The sequence below is a fragment of the Gallus gallus genome, chromosome 4 (genome assembly GCF_016699485.2).
Source record: "Gallus gallus isolate bGalGal1 chromosome 4, bGalGal1.mat.broiler.GRCg7b, whole genome shotgun sequence".
Taxonomy (NCBI): domain Eukaryota; kingdom Metazoa; phylum Chordata; class Aves; order Galliformes; family Phasianidae; genus Gallus; species Gallus gallus.
The window spans coordinates 65533143-65550954 of record NC_052535.1 but is presented as its reverse complement, the minus strand read 5'-3'; the positions used below and the strand labels follow the sequence as shown (position 1 = coordinate 65550954).

General features: G+C 40.9%; 1 long non-coding RNA gene across 1 annotated transcript; it reads left to right on the top strand.

The window, feature by feature from the left end:
- The first annotated feature begins 4083 nt into the window (after positions 1-4083).
- LOC124417969 lies at positions 4084-17263 on the top strand. The gene is made up of 3 exons (XR_006939279.1): positions 4084-4137; positions 4765-4810; positions 16076-17263. It is a non-coding gene; the product is annotated as an uncharacterized LOC124417969 (long non-coding RNA).
- Positions 17264-17812: the final 549 nt, after the last annotated feature.

The following is a 17812-nucleotide window of genomic DNA, read 5'->3' as shown; positions in this document are numbered from 1 at the left end:
TCTGTTATTGTTGCTAGTGCATGTTAGAGACAAGGTCAGCTCCTCAGCTGATAGGCAATAGTGGAGCTCTGCTAATTACTGGAGGCCATACCTCTTGTTTATGGAGACAGCCACTATTTGTCTTATTTTAATCTGATCAGCTCCTCAGTGGCTGTTAATGAGACAATTTCCAGTAGAGAACACAATCTGAATTATTAACTCAGTTACAGTGATTTACACTGTATTATTGCTGGGATTTGCTGGTCGCAGCTCCTCCAGCCGTGCAGATCTTCATCAGGGTTCTGTCACTGTCTCAGTGACCCACAAAGCACCATTGTGTGATCCAAGGAACCGTTCCTCATTTCATTCCCAGTTCTTCCTTTTCATGTTGTTTGCTCACCAGGATTGACCTGCAGAAGTTCTAGTTGCAGTTGAAGGGTATTGGTGTGTCAGTGTCGGACTGGTGGAATACTGAAAGGGAAGTTTATTATTTTCTTACTCTAGATCTCAAAGGCATCAGTACTGCAATGCTTGCTTTTATGAGGGTAATAAATTAAAACTCTCTTGCTCCACTCTGTCAAAAGACAAAAAGTTGTTATTATTCTTGCAAAACCACATTAAACAGAAAGCAACAGCAACCAGGGTATTGTTGACATCGTTTAATGAAAGCCAGGGCATTCCACTGGAAACATGCAGGGAAGGACAGCTTCAATTAGAGGAAAGGATAGATTAAAGACCTTTCGTCTATACAACCTAGGGAAGGAATGTGTGAGAATAGGTTTGAAGAAGGGTCTAATTGAAGAATAAAATGGAAACTGTGAAAGGCTTAGGATAAGATCAGTAAGCAGAGACAGTGTGGCCAGCATTGCTAGTAATATGTGTAGAGTTCATAACCCCCCCACAAAGCCAATTCAGTCTGGAACAGGCTGATACAAAGGAAATATCCCAAGAATCGAGAGCACGTAGAAATCCTATTGGACAAGGGACAATGCATCTGAAAGGGAAGAATGTAAACAGTTTGAAAAACTACCATGTGTTCTTTTTGTCAAAAAAAAAGTATTCACTCAAATGGGAGGAGAGTCAGGAAGATCAAAGTATTTTCCTGAAAGCAGGAATGAAACTTGGTGATGATTATGCTCTGAAGATACCTCTGTAATCACATAAAATCGGTCTTCTCCATAGGGAAAATCTGCAGAGCTTGGAAAGGTAAAACCTGTTAAACATGAAACTCCTATAACTACGTGACATGTTTCCTCATAATACAGACTACAAAAGAGCTTTGTCTTAGACAAATATGTTTTTAATTAATTTGAATTGTTAATTCAACCAGGCTAAGAAGAAGGGCAGTGGGAGGAAAGCGGGATAAAGGAAATCATTTCAGCTTCAAAGAGTGCTCAGCAGCATTCATGACAGCAAAAGAAACGGGATATGAGGAGGAGAAGGCTTTCTTCAAAGAAGTCCTCGTTCTCCACAGCTTTTCTCTAGCAGCTCAGACAACTCAGACATTTTGCTTGCCAATTCTCCATTTTTGATTTTGGGGTCAATGATGGAACTTGCTTTTGCTCGTGTACATCTGTATGCATCTAACCCCTTCAGACCCTGCTACCTCCTTGCTGCTCGGTGGCTGCAGGTGCTTTGGAGCTAGTTGCCTGACCATGTGCAGGCACGTGGGCAGGCTGCCCCAAAGGAAAATACTTCATGTCAAGCTTAGGGGTGTGAGCAGAAGGATGTGCGGCAGCACGGCGCCTGCCTGTGCCATGCCGAGCTCTTCCCCATGTCCAGGGTCCATTTGTTTCCTTAGCACTTGAAGTTTCTTTTGGAGTATTTATAATTTTTTATTGAGTGTTTCTAAGAGACGCACACAGTATAATTGGTCGAGTTGTAAATCTGCTATGATATGTTTATAGATGTAGGTTTTTGCTTCTCTGGAAAGTTTAGAATTTCTTTTTCAAAGATGCAAGTTTATACAGAGGTAGAAATGTGAACCAGAAGAGTCAGGTCATTACAGGAGAGTTTCTGTTATACTGAATTCGATGAGCAATGACTGATATCCCTGTGAACGGATGACGCTATGCCTCCTTATTGGCAATGCTTTTTCTTTTTGATTTGAATTCTGCCCTGGCCAAGCACTAGGTAATGTTTCTGATTAGGCAGTAGGGTGCTGTCCAGCTTTCCAAGTTGATTAGTCCTGGTAATCAACAGGGTAAGTTTGCCCAGGATGAGCAGTGCACTGATGAGATTTTGAACTTGGCTTTCTGGGCACAGTTCTGTGTCTGTAGGCATGGCGTGGATTGATCTATATGATATGCATGTTAACTGGTACCATTTCTCCCCAGCGTGGTAAACAATGCCAGTGATTCACAACCGTATCTTAGCATCGTGGCCATGAAGCAGAGCAGCTCTCTATCAAAAACTGGCTCTGGTGAGCTCTGGAAACCCAGCAGGGCGTGTCATCCTGCACACACTGCAGACAGGGGTTTCTACCTCTTTCCTTCTCCAGCAGCTGTACTTTAGTCAGTGTTCTAAAAGGGGAATGAATGCAGTGGGTGGTTTGAAATTAACTTTGCTGCAGCAGCTGCAATCGCTCTGTCCAGGCAGGTAGGTCCATCTGCCACTGCAAAGGGAAGTGGGCAAAGGAGTGACTGCTTCTGCTCACTGCTGTGTTTGAGCAAGCACACGGAGATGAACGGTATATTTTTCTGGAGGGTACCAGTAGTATTGGCCGTGAATCATCCCAGAAGTACCTTTTGTGCTTTTTTTCTGCTGTACAAAAATCGTCTGACAAGAAACAGAAAAATCTTTTGAGATCTTGAACTTTCTTGGGCCTCAAAAAGGAGTTTCTCAGGCAACCCTGATCAGTTTGATGTTGTGCCATTTTCATCACCCCCATCCTGCTATGCCTCTGTAGATGTAAATACTGCAGAAGCGAGGCTGTTGCTGTTATTTTATATAAAACGTGCATATACTTGTTATATAAAACACTTATTCAGTTAAAACAATTGCTCTGTCTACTGTGAGGAGAGGCTTCGTTGTGATATATGTTACATAAATATACGCTTTAGAGACTGCAGTTTAAACACCTGGCTTTGAAACTGTGGTGAATCAGATTCTGCCTCTGTTGTATGAAACGATCCTTCAGCTTTTATTTTGTTTAGACAAGGCACTGCTGAAAATGTCTGTTAACATAAGCAAAGGTAATGGAAATGGTCTGTCTCTTCAGATGCATCAACATGGCTCAGCTTCCCAAAGAAATTTTGGTGCCTGACATAGCTTCTGAGAAAGTCCTTATATCTGTCATTTCCTAGAAATGAGACTCAGCAATTTTCCTGAAACTTTTAGAAATAAGAGGCTTCAGGGAAGGACATTTATCAAGGTGAGGGAAAGACTGAACTGTACAGAGGCGGATATTTTAGCTCATGTGGAAACGTAGAACCTGAGGCATTTGGAATCACAGTGGTTTTGCTATTCTGAATTTTCAAGTGCTTTGAATACATAACCGAAACTTTAAAAACTCAGTGTATTGTATATGGGGTAAGAAAATGTAGTCTGAAATTTTTAGTAGAGAATAATCTATGCTTGAGATGGAAAATAAGTGGAAACCAATGGGAACTTCAACAAATATGTAATAAGGAAATGGGGAGGATGGCTTGAGATGTGTATTTTGAGCAGCGGGTATAGGATATGGTAAAGATGACAGCGATGTGTCTGGGAGGTTTATTCCCTAGTGGGGGCAGAATAGCAAAGTCAATGAAATCTGAGACTAATGCAGTCCTGGGCCTCCCACAGCGATCCAAAGTCCTACTTTTGAGAAACGAGCAAAAATAAAATCCTGTGAAGCGCTATGGCAACCATCTCCAGGGATACCATCACAGATCTGAAACATGTTTATCCAGAAGAATTACAATTCACAGAGTGGGATGATAAACTTGGCAGAGGTATTTTAAAGTAAAAACAATGTCACCTGGTAATTGCAGTGGTACAGAAATGTGACATTTGGACATCTTAATAAAACAAAGCTCTTTTTAAAGAGATACTGCAGTGAGTGTCTTCTAGAAATAGATACAGAGGAGTTGCATTTACAAAATATCTGTACACAAGAGAACTGGGTGTTGTGCAAAAGAAGAAAAACAGACCAAGAAAGCTCCTGAGTAGATTGAGGTAGGCTATATGAAAGTACAAAACAAATTAATTGAGTAATAACAAAAATATTTTATGGATCTTTCAGACCAGTCCATGCTGACATCATGTTTGCGGGTGAAGCAAATGCCATCGTGTGCTGTGGTTCTCATGAAAAGGGTTCAGCAGAGTTAAAATTCTACTTGGTGAAAGTGGAAACCATGGCTGATTCTTGATTCTGCTCTGTTTTAAAAAGAAGTGGGAATTGTTTGTCCCTGGATGGGATAGATGGGGTGGGATCATTCTGTCCTTGGTTGTATTATGGACCTGATCTAATACACTGAACAGTTCATCAAATTGTTTCTGGTTTCAAACATTCAAAAGAAGGCAAAAACTTCCTCAGGTGTTAAGAAGATGAGCTGTTTATCATTTATTCAGAGGTTTCAGCCTAAGTGTTGGATTACAAAATGCTGCATGTTGTGATTGGTTGGTATCCTTCATCATTAACATCTTTTATCATGTCTTGAATTATTTTCTTCTCCACTTATTGTACACACGAGTTCTCTTGTTTCTCCTCACGTTCTCCAGATGGATGAAGTTCTTGTTGACACAGTCTGCTCATGTATTCTGCAGAGATACACTAAAGTACAACTTTATCCTTTCCCCTAGCTGAATATGAGTGATCCTCTATGAACAACAGCTAACAGCACTCTATGTAAGTAAACGTTCCTGAATCTTGCTGCCAGGCTGGTGGAAATGTGAGGCTTAGCTGCTTTTGCTGGTAGCTGGCTGGGCCCAGCACCCTGCCCCTTCTCTGCAGGTGTATAAATATTCAACAGCCTTTGTGGATGCTTCAGTTAAGAAAATGCAGCATCCCTCAGGCCCTGTCAGTGTCTCCTGTTGGTGCTGTCTGTTTTCCTGTGGAGCAGAGGCTCCTCATATGGAGGCTGGTGTCCAGGGCTGGGTCACCCTGACACTGCATCTGCATGTTTCCTAGCTGCTTGTGCCACCTGACAAAGAGAAACAATTACAGACTGTATCACTGATGATCAGGGCATCCTAAGTCAGAAAGTCAGAAATGCTGCTTTTGTAGCAGCAGCAGCATAGTCCTGATCCTGAATAACAAAGCCTGGTATTGAGTAACAGAGAAGACAAACGACAAACTCTCAAAGAGACATAGGTTTCTTGTCAGTCTCAGTTATACTCTCAGTCATACTGGCGTCCATGTATTTTCTTACTTGCTTTTTTGATTCTGGTGTTGTCAGTGAAAGGTTTGCCCCCAAATATGACATTAAGCCATTTTTTAGTGCTTACGTATTTGCTTATGTCTTCTGTGCAGAGTGCTCTGTCCTGCTGTGTTGCTTAACATTGCTCTGCTGTTACTGGCAGAAATATGTTACTGCCACTCACACACTGACACAAATTCAGTCATTATTCTAGTGGACGAATGCCTCACCTGGATTAAATTAAGCAATATGTGTTGTACGAAAGCATTTCAAGTTAAAATGGCTCAAATCAGTTCAATAACCAATCAGACCAATGATTCACCACAGCTGATATCCTTAGTTATATTGGCATTGCACCCTTATCTGTTCTTGAAGATGAATATTTTTCTGCAGCCCAGATTTTCTTACTGCTGTATGAGGCCAGCCTTTATGATTTAATTTTCTCTGAGAGGGAAGCTGCATGATTTATTTTTCCTCCTTTCCCAGATTTCAGGGGTGGTGGAACTGCTGCTCAGTCTAACATTGGTAGCAGCAGCTGTATGGGGGATGCTGCAGGCAGGAAGTCCCCTGTGTGGCACCCTCCCTCTGAGTCCATGGGGGCACTTCTTCCTATCACACAGCTGAGCATTTGGTATTGTGACTACACCTTATAAACCAAAGAACCTTATCCCTGTGGGGCAGTGTATTCCGAATGACAAAAAGCCTCTCCTAATGATTCTGTGTAATAGTTAAAAAAAGACAGGTCTGGTTTCTAGATTGATGTGGTCATTATTCTGTAGTCTTCCCTTTACATGTGCACTTTTCTGCAGCACTGAGAGCTGGGGCTGTTCAACCTGGAGAAGAGAAGACTCCAGGGGGACCTGATAGCAGACTTACTAAAAAGGGTCTGTAAGAATGAAGGGGACAGATTTGTTAGCAGGGTCTGCTGTGATAGGACAAGGGGAAATGGTTTCAGACTAAAAGAGGAGAGATTTAGATTGGGTATGCAGAACAAGGTGGAGATTTAGATTGGGTATGCAGAAGAAGGCGGTGAAGCACTGGCACATCTTGCCCAGAGAGGCGGTGGATGCTCTGTCCCTGGAGACATCCAAGATCAAGCTGGATGGGGCTCTGAGCACCATATCTAGCTGTAGGTGTCCCTGTTCATTGCAGGAGAGTTGGACTAGATGACCTTTAAGGATCCCTTCCAACTCACATCACAATCACATCACATCACAACTGTGATTCTGCACAGATACTCTTTGTGTCATGTGATCTTATAGACAGGGATAAGAAGGAGGTACAGGTTTCTGGTTTCAACAGGTACTGTTGAAACACCTCTATTGAATCTTTCCATAGAAAATTTCAAATAGAAGAGGTAGGAATCTGTGGGTATGTAATAGAAGATCTTCTGACGGGAGTTGCAATGGAATATAAACTGGCCTGACTTTTTAAACAGGCTTCAAACAGTAACGATCTGCATGCAGTCTTTTAGCACATTATTTATCTCCATTGCTGATCTGATTTATTTCCTTTTTGACAGCCCTATCAGCTGCAATAAGAGTTCTTTTTCAGTCTCACTGTAATAACTTTCATCATATGATGTGGTTCTTACTTGAATGAGTAAGTAAACACCAGCACTGTAACTCTGGAAGGGCTGTAATGATCTCGGGTTGAATTTGAACTTATGGAGGTAGCCTGGAGGAAGGAGAAATAATATTATGAATTTTCAGCTGGGTAAAGTTGCAGTTGAAATCCACATGGAATCTGTGTAAACAAAAAACAGTCTGAATATTTCATTTATATATATATATATATATAAATGTACACTAACCAATGACAACATTGTGATATTCAGATGAGTGGCTACACTGACAAGTAACATTTGAGTAAAGCAACTTTTGACCAGTACCTTAAATGTGGTGCTATTTCCTTTGAGGTAAACTGAGCTCAAGCGTGGTAAGTCGTAAGACCAAAAGAGCATTTATTCCATTTTTTTGTTTTAATCTCCAGCACTGACCAGGCCCAGAGCTTTATTAAGGCAGCCTTAACCCAAAGTCTATTGAATTGAAGGGAAATCTTTCTTTGCTTATTGCAGAAGGAGCAGAAGCAGACCACTTAATTAGCAATTATATACTCCTTGCCTGTTTCCAGGCATAAAAATGAGCAGAATATGTTGAATAGCCAAAAACCAGTTGAAGAAATTTGCACTAATCTAAGATAATACAAAATAGCTCAGAGTTGAAAGGATTATAATAACGATATTCTCAGTTCGACTTGTAAAAGCATTTATTCTTGTCACCATGAGATTTTTCTTGCCGCTGGTGTGCTTCATGGGAGATGGTTTGCTGCCAACAGTTAGTGGTGTTACCCAGGTGAAGTCTCAGCCCTACTCTGAGCCAGGTCAACAGAGCTTCCTCATACTAAGAGATGACATTTATAGCTACAGTAACGGGAGGTGTAAGCAGCCTGAATGATTACCTGAGTGTCTCTTGTGCTGGTGGGATGAAGGGAAAATCATTGGAGTGTAGATGGAAGTGAGAGGGACCGTGGTGAGCTTTGGGAGACATAGGAGTTGGGAGACATGGATTTTGCTGCCCATATCAAGGGCGTTGTGTTCTTCCATCAAGGACTTCACCTGGATAAGTACTTGTAAAGGGCTTTTGTGTTCCTGCAGAAGGACCAGGCCAATGTATTTTGAGAGGTAACCCCAGTGCTCCTGATAGGGGGATGAAAAGCTCATGTTTTCCACAAACTGCTTGTTGAAGAGCTTAGGCTTCCAGCCATTTCAATAGCTCTGAAAAGGAGATTAGGATTTACACCCTTTATTGTTCTGGAGGGTGTAACAGCCTTTTCAAAAAGGCCGATTAAGGAGGTAGTGGCTAGTTAATATGCTGGTATCTGTAAAATGTGGGTTTATATTTTATGTACGCAGTCGACTAAAAACTTCTGCTCCTTTCTATGTTGCTATAAAGATTCCTACAAAAGATCTTTGCAGGAGACATTTTAGACAGTTAAAATGCAAGTGATTTATGAGATTCATGTGAAGGAAATCACAAAGTAATTAAAGAATAGACACAATTTTCAGCTTTTACTGTTAGCTTCTGCTTTCTGTGGCACTGAAGACCGAAAATTAAGAGTTGCAGAGGCAAAATGCAGAGATGAGAGGCTCTTGCAGGAAGGAGTTGTTGGAGTGTATACCATTTTATCGAAAGAAGGGCAACGCAAAATAATTTTTGAGTATTTTCTTTAAGATTTAACACATGCTTGTTCCAAATTCCCTTTGCTTCCAAACAGAGCCCTGTGTCAAATGGATGCTGGACCACAAAGCTTGGAAGTTGCTCTTCAGACTCCTTGCATACAAGCTGTTCTTATAGAAGTCCTTAAGTTATGGCCAGGTACTCAAAAGAGGGGGAAAAAGGAGGACCAATCTCCAAGCCCAGCTGTTTCATGACAAGCCACACTCCTTCTGGAGCTGATATTCCCCAGACACCTGGTGCTTTTTCTGTATTTTCTGGCTCATGTTGTCTGGAAAGTGTCATGGAATGCACAGGCAAAATTGTCAGAATGCTTATAACTGCAGGAAATTCACTAAGAGCTGCCAGGATCCGACATCTCTACACTATGTTTTCAGTATAGTAACACACACTTAGTTACAAGTATTATATATGCACTTAAAATTAACAGACACGTAATTAGTGGCAGTGCCAGCCAGATTCCCAGCACAGCAGAATGAAGACTGCTCACACTGGCTTCAGTGAATGCCACAAAGCATGCTGGCTTGTAGCGTGTAAAAGTCAGGATTTCTCCCTGTCTGTTCATGTGCATCAAATAGTATGTGAATTTAGATGATGATAATTAATGCCCATTGAGAGTGATTGGATGTGGTGCTCTGTTTTGAGCTCGTCTTTCATTAAATCATGCTCATCAGTGCCTGGATCTGTTTCATCCCCTGGCAGCTGGGAGTTTTTGAGGCACAGAGGGCTGCATTATTGGCTTTTTGTCATTCCTGTTATGGAATGATGGCAGGTTGGTTTGGGAGTAAGAAAGACAGCGTAAGAACAACCCACAGAATTAGGAAAATACAGTTCCAAAGTGAATGAGAGCAATGTCAAAAGGCATCTGCTGCCAAGGAAATGCACTGTATTAGAGAAATAAGATCACAATTTTCTCACAGAATCATAGAGCCATTTGAGTTGGAAGGGACTTTTAAAGGTCATCTACTGCAGCCACTGTATTCTGGTTGATATCTGTGTTACTGTCTGGATGGAACTGCCACAGGAGGAAAATCTGCTCTTGCGAAATAATGGAGCACACTTGGTATGAAGAGTAATCTTTTTTTTTTTTGAAAATGACCTTAGAATCACACTTGATGTTCTCACTGGCACTGTGGGATGCTCTGGAGCACAGGATTCATGCACCCCCTGAGGCTTGTGTCTGAGGCAGCCATCCATCCCTTCTTTCTTCACTTTTTTGAGTGGATCTCAAACCTGAGAGCCAGAATAGTCTTTGTGTGAGAAACTGTGTGTTAACAGAGGAGCGAGTAAAAGCACTCTGTGATTTAACTGATCAGATAGGATTGACTTTTCACTTAGGGTTTTCCCTGTTATACAACTTTGTTATTTGTCTGATCCATGGTTTCACCCTTTAGGAAATTACGCACAGGCTATCTAGCTTTCTTCATGTGTAAATGATGCATGTGGCCTGTAAACCCCATAGCAGTTGTAAAGTGAACTTAGTGGGGTCCCAAGTGCTGCTTCCAAATATGAAAAGCAAGCATTACAAATGTTGTAATATTAAACTCGTAGAACTTGGAACTGGTTTTAGGTCTGGATCTGACCTTTCCCAAAGTCTAGGAACGTTGAAATGACTGTTTAAAGACTGAGAAGCCAAAAACTAAAGATAACACTTGGTAAGTGTCCACAAAGAAAATCACTCAGAAGAACAAGATATTTTCATGTCCCATAGTTAATAAGGCTCAAATCTAAATGACAGTGATGGCCTGGTGTCTTTGTCCTTTCTTATTATTCAGCAAAATACTTCTCTGCTAAGCAGAAAAGCCACACAGATGTACAGGATTTTTAGCTAAAAAGATGAGGTAAAGTCCCTTCCTATTTGTGGACATGTTGAATGAGGGAAGAAAACAAAACCAGAATATTCCACTGTAGTTGAAAAGCATTATAAAATTACTGTTTAGTTTTTCTTCTACAGAACATATTTGGAAGAGAATAGCTCCTTTTTCCTTGCTCAGGAAGAAAGGTGCCCAGTAAGAAAGGTCTGGTAAGAATGAACACTAAAATGAACAGCAGCTCTTGAAATCATCGGTCCATCACAACTGTTGAGAATAGCTTATGTCTGTATATTTTCTAGGATTTATTCCAGCCTTGATACGCAGATCTTCTGGAAACATGATCCAAAGATTTTTAGATGCTTCTGTGTCCCACTTTGATTAAGGGATAATTCACTCATATTCTACCTAAGCTTTTTCATTCTATGCCGCCTCCTACCATTCCTGCTTATTGTCCATCCAGCTTCTTTCCACTATCATTCTCGTACCTGCAGATGTGTTTTCACTGGGGCTGAGTACTGTGGTGAATGCTACCTACATTACCCATTTTCCAAGCAAATTCTGAATGTACAGTGAGATGACATGGTAGAATCTAGATGTGACAAAAATTAAGAGATAAATAGATCCTGGAGGCAAACTCACAACCTATATAGCAACCATCAAGGCAGCTGATGTAGCAAAGGCCCACAGGAGCTATGTTTCAGGCTGAAATTTAATATGGCATATCAAGCTTTTTTATGTAAAAAAAAAATCAGGAGTATCTGATTATTTTACAAGAATCCTACGAAGAATGTAGCATGATTCATTTGCAATAGAAATCTCAGAAGTAGTGTTTGGGAGAGGTTCTTACTGAAGCAAGTTTCCTTAGGGAACTATCAATAAAGAAACTCTGAGTGTTATGCCTGCTTCAAAGTAGATTTCAGAAGAGAAACTTGGGCACAAATTTGTCTGTGGTGCCAGACTCAGGTCTCTGTAGTCCAGGGACTTGTTTTTCTGTAGAGTGATTTTGGCTCTAAAAATGCGATTTTGGCATCTAAAAAATGTAAACTCTTTTTTTTTTTTTTTTTTTTTTTTAACATGGGAGACTCTTTAAAAAGCATGAAATAAGTCACGAGAGGGAAGCCAGTCTTACACAGAATCATGAAAATGCTTTGTCTGTGTTTCTTAGAATGGTCAAAAATATATCTTCTGAATACGCCAAATTATGTTACAATTTTTTATACTAGAGAGACTATAAAGTTTAGCCCAGTTATTTAATTGGTTTGAACTGGCTTGTTTCCAGTCAATTAAACATCATAAAACATCACTTCAAGGCCTGGCTTCATGGGATCCTGGGCAGTCTGATCTAGTGGTTGGTAACCCTGTCCACAGCAGGGGGGCTGTAACTAGAAAATCTTTGAGGTCCCTTCCCATCCAAGTCAGTCTATGGTTCTATGATTTTCAAACCTTTCCATAAGCAGATTTGGGGGGAGATTTTCCTGAGGCTGAAGGACCCTCCAATTTGCACATGAACATCTTCACTGTTACTGATGACATGTGCTCTGGTGCTGGAAACAGGAGACCAAGGGCTCTGTGAGTCCGATGAGACCAGTAGGACATAAAGAAAATAGAACACAACTGCCCAACAGGTAGATTTTAGGAGGCACGCAATATAATCAGAATTTTCTTTATGAGGATTATTTGCCAGCTTCTGTGCAAAGAAATTTAAAAATCTCCTCTCTACTCAAACAGAAAAATGTCCAGATCTCTCAAGCCACTGTGGGTGGCTGTAACCCAACTCAACTATTTCTGCCTAAGGCTGGAGAGCCTTGGTAAGCAGCCTTGGTAAGCCCCCATTTTTGGTGACAAGCTGGATCCTCAGTTAAACTCTTTCTTCAGCTGAAATGCAGAGGAATGGTTAGTTTTACTTGTCTGATACGTGTGAGGTCCTGAATTACTCTGCAGAGCTCATGCTCTGGATCCCTGGGAGCTGGATGCCCTCACTCCCCCACGTAGTGCTCATGAGGTGCCAATGTCTGCTGCTGGAGTTGCATCTTAGTAGCAGGGAAAGAAACTCTTGTTTACTTTTACTAAAAGGGAAGAGTATTTGGAGATGGTTCACAATGAAAACAATTTGTAGGAAAGCTTTGCTAGTTTTAGATCATTGAAATTTATGGTGAATCCTGGGAGTAGAGTGAAATATGGGAGGAAGTGGAATATGTTTATCTTTGCCTGTGTTGGGGCCTAAGTTATGACCTTATGGCTGAGAAAGAACAAGTGTATTTTTCCTGAGAGGAACCGTGATACTGATCACGGTTCTTCTCCATTTCTCTCTTCCTGTCCAGCACTATAAGAAACAACGCATTATCAGGGCATATACCAGCCTATGCTGCTGCTCTCAAACTGCCTTATCTACATCTTACCGTACCTTTTCCAAGGGATCTTTTTTTTTCTATAGCGGTCTACTACAGTGTTATTTCTTCATTTAGCTTTCTGAAAATAAGTACGTAATTAAATTCTCCAGCTCAGATCTTTTCCTTTTCCTTAAACCTCCCTTGAGTGATCCCTTCTGTTCTGCAGATTCAGTTCTCTTGTCAGGTCCTTTACGCATTATTCCCTCTCCTGTATGACTTGAAAGATAACATTATGCTCCAGTTTTTTACCCAAGCTAATACTTTTCTCACCATTGTTTTACTATTAATTTCACACTGCTGATTCTGTGTTGCTGTGGTGGTAATCTGTGAGTGATCTCCCTGGCCTTATCTCAGCCCTTGAACCTTTTTCCGTTGTATTTTCTCCCCACCTTACTTTGAGGAAAGGGAAGTGGCAGAGGGGAATGGTAGAATTTAGCTGCCCATTGGGGGAAACCACTACAACATGGAAAATTAACTGGTTTGAGGTAAGAAGCCTGAAGTGGTGAAACCCAGCTTTCCTTAGCTATTGTGCAATTTGACTGCCATTGGCTTTAGGTCTCCATCAGAAAATATTTCAAGGGTTAAAATTAGATTGAGAGAAGTGGCTTGGCTCAAATAACCTCTTTGGTAAGTACACTGCTAAGGTTTAATTGGCTCACAGTTGTATCAAGCTATTTTGTCAGCTTGATGTACGAGCCACTTCTGTCCTTTCCAGCTAAAAGAGAAAGCCCAAAATTTCTTACTTGTCACAGAAAGTGTGCCTTCCTGCAGATGGAATAACTTGGTTTCCTCCCATAGAGTGAAATAAACAGAGGAGAGCTGGGAATATTCAAGTAATGAATCTATTGAGACCACAGAAAATAAAGTGTGGGGATAGTAACAGTGTAAATAGTTCCTAAAGTAACTTTGCAAAAAGTTTGACCAAAACATAAAAATGTTTTCTTCCTAATTGTTTCATCTTTTTTTCATTCCATTTTTCTGAATATTTATTGTGGCCAAGATGTTATTCGTTATCATCCGCCTGGGAAATAGAGCAGCAGTTTGGCTGCCTGCAGAAAGTAGAGGAGAAAAAGGACTGACATCTGTAATGAGCTGTATTTGTAAATAACATGATAGTACCTGATTATCTGTGACATAAATGGAAAATTATTATGCGTAACAAAACTTTACAAATATATTTTATGGGGGAAATGAGCTAAGCAGATACGTAAGGAACCAAACAATGCTCAGTGCATACTCCATCAGCCTAATTCCTATCTGCAAAAATAGCAACAATTAGTTGGATAAACTTGGGAAGGAAGTTTCTTTCCCTTGGACACTTTCCTTTTTCTTCTTTGGAAGCGAATAGCTCTCTTTAATGGGCTGTCTATTTCATAGCTGTCTGCCGTAGGATTTGTTCCCTTCTCTTTGAAATCTGCAGATACAGCCATTGTGAGAGACACTGAGTGGAAAGGAACATACAGCACTTCCATTGCAGTCTCCTCTGACTCACCCTGAGCCCAGACTTTGCTCACTTACTTTGGTTGATGTTATGATGGGATATGTTACTCGGAAAAAAAAAACAACAGTGATATTGCCTTTTCAGGACAAACAGGGAGTGTATCTGTACCACTGAATTAATTCCTGACATCCTGGGTGGTTGTCTGGTCTCCTTGTAAAGATCTCCTGTCAAATAGCACTCAGGCAGTCTTGGTGTCTGCCACATCCCACCTGTGAAAGGGGAGCTGCTTATATTAACAGAAGATTTCCTGAGAAGGAAAAAATATCCTGTTAGGACTCAACTGCTGTGTGCATGAGTGACTGAGGCTGCAGCCTCTGCTCCTCCAACCTGTGCATAAATAATGGCATTCTTATTTCAAGATGGGAGATGGAGGAGGAGAGAGGTTGCATCATTTGCCCCATGTAACACAATGAGATCTTAGTAGCAATGTGATTAGAAATCACAAACACTTGTATTTGGTCTCTGCTTCCTGAACATCCCCTGCTGAAGGTTGCAGATGAGTTCTGTGAATGTGTCCAATAAAATATAAAATACTGAGTGGTACTCAGTATCGGTTGGTACTACAGTTCCTCAAAAGAGGGAAGCTGAGTACTCATCCACTCAGGAAGAGTTGGGTGGTGGGAAAAGAGGGTGTCTTTCACACTACTCTGAGATGTGCTATTGCAAATGTGTGGTTAATTCAATGATAGTTGAAGCTATGTTGCAACATAGACATACAGTATGACCAGGCACATCTCTATATATTTTAACAGTAGAATTGGCAGCCTGTGCTTGTGTATGTAAAAAACTCATCATTGTAAAATTTAGGGGCAAGAATTCTGCTTAACTTTCTACCTGGAGGAGGTTGTCCTAAATGCAGCTTCTGAGGGGCCACTGGATGCTGTTCTGGTGTCCCAGCCAACACTGGGCTCTGCCTCAACTACTCGTCTTGTGGGAAGTAAACCAGCAGATGTCCAGTGACCTTACCTCAGAATACTTTTGTTGATCAGAAAATGTCAGTAGAAACATCCAGAATAGAGAAAGAGAAATAAACCAAATAAATGTCCTGCTTTACCTAACACTCCTCGATGTCATGTTAAAGTTAACAGTTGCCAGAGAGTTGATCCGTTCCTTGGAAAGAAAAGAGCAGTCACGACAAAACTCTGGAGTAACCTCAGCTGCCCCTGTGCATTCCAGGCAAGCCAAGCTGTTTCAGAGGTAGAGAGGGATCAGGTTATGCTGGAGCCATGTACCACAAGTTCTGCACTTTGAACTGCATCCAGAAGTGAATAGGTCAGTAAGGCACCCGCTGAGGAGCTGAGGAAAATGTCCCTACTATTTAAAGTTATCTAGATGAGGAGTGTCCAGCTTCAGTGCAAGTTGCAGTTGTCTCAGATATGTAGAGATTTTGATACACATCACACAGTGCGTACAATTCCCTGTGAAGTGCAGAATACTTCATAGATGACAGTGAGGAATATATGATTAGCGACAAAATAAAGTGTAATATTCTGTTCATGCACCTGAACCACATTCTCAGAGAGCAGAGATCATCACACTTGCATTTCTCCAGCGCTTACTCTGTTCCACACATCACTCTCCCTTACCACTCATAGAAAGCGCAGCTCTGCACACTGAAAGCTTTGGGAGAAAGTTGTAAGAAACTTTATTCTAGCTTCTATTTGTTATGAATCCTACTATAGAACTGCAAACCTGTCTGGAGCTCCTTCAGAGCTACGCTGATGTGGTTGATGGTAGAATTTGGTCTCTACTGCATAGTCTGCAATGTTGGGTGAAAACTATATCTTCTTTTTCAACATCTTTGTTGTTCTAGGACATGACTTGAATATTTTTCCTCACCACTGTAAAATGAAATCCAGAGGATAATCACAGAATCCTCTAGTTGGAAGAGATCTTCAAGATCATCAAGTCTAACCACCAACCTGACCTGACCTACTGAGCCCCATCATTGAATCATGCCCCCCCCAAATACCTCCATGGACAGGGTTTCACTCTGGCTTATTCCACATTTCATTTCAGTATTGAACTCTCTGTTTTGCATTTGCACTAATTTGGCAAAATCTCTGTTACTTTCCACTTCTTGAATTCTCTTTGATCATGATAGATCTCTCCGTTCATGCTGTGTTGACCTGGAAAATCCAGGCTTTTGTCTTCTCTGCTGTTTCTGTATTCATGGTGAGATAAAACGCTCAGTTTGTTAGTAATAGGGGAAGAGTGTATATAGGCTGGCAAAGCTGATATAGGCAAAGACTGTATTAGCTTTGATTAATGATCATTCTGCGGTGCTGAATGCCATCAGTGCTTCCTTCTCATCTGAACTCTGACACTACGCTCAGAGCTGTAGGTCATCTGCTGTGGCAGAGTGGACTGGGAATGCCTCTCCTCAAATGCATGAAGACATGTGGAAAGGAACAGCAGTGTGTGGTGGTGGGAAGTAAAGTTGTTACAGTTTGGAAAGGTTTGAACCTTCAAGGAAATCAACATCTTCAGAAACGTGGTCTTCCATGCTATGCATCTATTTCTAAGTAATCACTGTTTTCAATCTAGTGAGCGTATTTAAGCAAAGAAACTTACCATGTTATCCTACCTCACCTGAATTTTCAATTAAGATGAAATTATATTTTTAGCATCTCTCTATTATCTGGTATAGAGGACACAATGCAGTCTAATCTAAAAGTAATTAACTTATGCTGAAAAAATAAGGGACATAGCTGAGTATCATACAGCTCCTGGGAAAATGCATTTCTAAAGTGTGACTGGAGCCTACATACAGTGAACACAGTTCTTAGGAATATTTTCATGCTTTATATGTATGCTGTGTCATGTTTTAAAAGTTGGCGTTTGAGATTTATTTCTACCACCTCCAACATTTTAAATTGGCTTCCCCATCCTTCAGTTAAAAACTTACGTTGTAATAACCTAGGAATAAATCTGAAGGTGCTTCAAGGTTTTTATCCAAGAGGAAATTCGTGTTATAGGACATGAAGTGTTTTTCAACTCAGTCCTTTAATAGTCTGATGCACCATAAATCATTCGTTGTGTCAGCTATAACTTTAACAGACAGTCTGACAGCTATGTTTGATTTTGCTTCTCTGAAAAATTCTGGAGGAATAACAAGAATCCATTTAGACAAGGGCAAGAATGTCCGACCCCTTATTTTTCTCACTTTTGGGAATGTTCGTTGTGTTTGCTAATGAATAACTCCAGAAAAATGAACAGTCTACAGGAATCTTTCAGTTCTCTGACCCTTTAGCAAAACTCTTTCCTGCTCCAACAGCAACAGTAAGATTCCAGGCTAAAGGGCTTGGGGTTTCAGTTCTTCTCTGACGCAGAATGTAGTCACATTCTAGCTGCTCTTTACTCTGTTGAGATTTAGCTGTTGTCAGTAACTTTGGCAAGGTTGGTGCGTTAGCCAAGTACAGCTTGGTCATGCAGTTATGTGTATATTCCACCAAGATAACTCACACAAAATGTGTTCCCTTAAGGCACTGGAGAGATGATCAGTCCTGGTGGTAAAATATTCCCTGAAGCCACTTAAAATGCCATGACT